Genomic DNA, 3,274 nt, shown 5'->3' with positions numbered 1-3,274 from the left:
CTTCCAGAGCCGCCCGATCTGAAACATGAGTCCAAGATTAGATCTAGGATCCTTTAGATCCAAGCCGCCAGATCCAAATCCTACGGCCGAGATCCAAATGTACCGGTTCGTCCTGGCTCTTTTGCTAAAGAACCCCTGCGCTTTATGGAAATGAACCCGCCGTCCAGGATAATGTAAAAGTAATACCAGTTAGGCCCAAAACTTTGCATGGACACTCCTGACCTTCTTAGAAATAGGACCCGCAGTCCAGTCAGCGCAGTTTTGCACGTTAGACCCTAGAGCTACCCATTAATTATGTTTTAGTCCTCGGTTTTGCCCAAAAACCCCCTGGAACTCCAGTTTTCTTACAAATAGGTCCCTGGAACTTGTTTTCGGCCTAGATTTTGCGTTTTAGCTCCGTTTTAGGCGTTCTTTATGTCCACGCGATCGTTGTAACGCGTAGAATAGTTCTAGCATGGTTTTGGTTGCTGTTTTCATGTATTGTTGTACTGCTTCTTAGTTTTTGCTACTGTTTGCATGTATGTTTACTGTTGTGTATTGTTTTTGGCCATGTGTTCATGAGTAGACGTTGATCCATCTGAGGAGCCCCATTACTAGTATCCGGAGCAGCCACCATCTTCTGAGTAGTTTGAGCAGCAGGAGCAGTTCGAGAAAGGCAAGTATAACATGAACACCACCTATCACTTTAAATACATTTTCATACTGCATTTTAATACTATATGCCTACAAGGACTTTCCTAGCCACTTTATATCCTTTATATATATCCTTTGGGTTGCATTTTGGTTAGTTGGGCTAGGTGCCGCGCTATAACACACTTGGTCCTTTTTAATTAATTTGATTAATGGTTTATGCAACTTAATTCTGGGAGTGGCCCTCTATGCTCCGTGCTTGGGTGGTTCACGTCTCGTTAAAATATGTTTTGTTAGAAACTTGGTTTAGGGGGCCAGCATGGTGCTTACTGCTGGGTTGGCCACTCTCCATAAGGACCGGCTCATAGAGCGACGACCTAGGACAACAGCGCTACCACAAGACTGGAATGGGACGGTCTTGGCTTAATAATTAGGTCTTTTTTGGTTTGGAGTAACTTACCTGCGGGGCAGGGGAGGTAAGCTTCTATGGCCCTCGTGCTGAGTGGCCTCGTCTGTGCTCCGTATCTTGACGCCCACTAGACCTGCTCCATAGTCGCCGATCCACCCTCGTGGTTACTACTTACCAACGAGATTCTTTGTAAAGGCCTCGTAGTGAGTTTGCTAGTCATCTCACCTAAGGAAGTGTGATGAACAACTAGCGTAGCTCACGACTTGTGGGTAAAGATGTGCAACCTCTGTAGAGTGTAAAACTGGTATACTAGCCGTGCTCATGGTCATGAGCAGCCCAGATCCTCCTTTTGATTAGTGGGGTTATCTTCCTTTGACGAGGCGGGTTTCCCCGGGTGGCTTAGTTTGGTATGGTTCTCAGTAGTAACATGATTAATTTTGATTAATTACTATGTAACTGGGTTATGGTAATTCATCAACTTGTAGTAAATAGCTTTAATAAAATTTTGCCAAGATTTAAAAGCTAATGCAGTTGAGTCAGCCAACCTTAGAGCCTCATAGTTTGTGTTATACTTGTTGAGTACAAGTTGTGTACTCACTCTTGCCTACTCTACTCTTTTTCCTCTTGGGGATACTCTACTGCTGCTCAGTTCCTGTCGACGTGAGGGAGTTCGCTCAGCGCTACCAGGACTATGAGGACTTCTAGGCGTTCGTCTCCCAGTCGACGTCCCTATGGCACCATGCTCAGCTTCCGACGAGAGTTATCGTTTATGTACTACGCTTCCGCATACTCTATATCAGACATTTTGTCATTAATGTAATAAATAACATTCGTACTCGCTTTATTATATCTTTTTACGTGATATTTGATGTGATATACTGTTCATTCTGTTGTATATATGTGTGACTTGATCCTGGCACGTATATGATTGCTCGGTTTATGTCCTTTTATAAACCGGGTGTTATAGAGTGGTATCAGAGCGGTATCAAAGCCGTATCGACTGTAGGATGAAAGCCTAGATAGAACTGGTCGAGTTTTAGGACTTTTTCTCTCTCAGTGTTGTCTGCTGAAACTATTTTGCTATTATACTCCTTGAACTATAAGATTTTTACTCGTCTTGCCTTGATTTCTCTCTATAGAATAGTAACCATAGATTCTGGCCTGGAGTAAGTCCTCTGACCATCATAGGTGTAAACTAGATGACCCCTTTATAATAATATGATAGCACGTTCTGCGACGCTTTGTGGTTAGTCGAGTCGTATGTTAAACTCGGCTAAGTTGTGAAATTTGTATGCTTGTTATTATGCTACATGTTTGATTTGGATTTTTGGTTGATTGCATAGTTTAGTAGTTAAATTTGTTTAATGAAAATTAGTTTTAAGTTAAAGTTAATTAAATAATAAAATGAGTTAGATCGTTGGGGGTAAAACTGTCCACACTATCCTGTCTACTTTATCATGTCTAAATCTTTCTTGCAGAAAAATATCGTATCCATCTGAATTTATTTCTGCAATATCCTTACTAATGAATCTTTTGTCCAAAATCAGATGGTGAACACCAGGCGTGGTTCTAACCAGCAGGGGCAGAACAACCAGGGGCAGAACAACCAGGGTACTGGGATCCCAAAGCCTCCGCCTCTGACTCCGGAGCAGTACTTCCAGCTCCAGATGCAGATGATGGCTACCCTAAACAACACTGTTCAGGCACTTCAGCAGGCTCACACTCAGCCTCTGCCTCCTCCACCGCCGCAGACCCGTGACAGGCATGCTGAGTTCCTGAGGGGTCACCCGCCGATGTTCTCTCACACGTCTGACCCACTTCAGGCGGACGACTGGCTCCGTGCAGTGGAGCGCCAGCTGGACAACGCCCATTGCGATGATCGGGAGCGAGTCTTGTACATAGCAGGACAGCTGCGAGGTGCAGCATTGGACTGGTGGGAGTCCCACCCAGTTCAGGACCGTGAGGCTTTCACCTGGATCCAGTTCCGGGAGCGGTTCCGCAGCCACAACGTCCCCGCGGGCGTTATGAAGACAAAGAAGAAGGAGTTCCTTGCGCTTAAGCAGGTAAACTCAGATATAATCTTTCAGCCCTTCCTTTTGAGCTAGTATTCCCCCTTGTTCTATCTTTCTGAAGCATGAGCTAATCATTCAATATACATCTGTCCTTTTCACTTCAGGGAACTATGACGGTCACGGAGTATCGTGATCGTTTCCTTCAGCTCGCTCGTTACTCCCC

The sequence above is a fragment of the Panicum virgatum genome, chromosome 9N, assembly GCF_016808335.1.
Source record: "Panicum virgatum strain AP13 chromosome 9N, P.virgatum_v5, whole genome shotgun sequence".
In the NCBI taxonomy this organism is placed as follows: Eukaryota; Viridiplantae; Streptophyta; class Magnoliopsida; order Poales; family Poaceae; genus Panicum; species Panicum virgatum.
The sequence above is the reverse complement of the archived record's forward strand: the minus strand, read 5'-3'. Positions refer to the sequence as shown.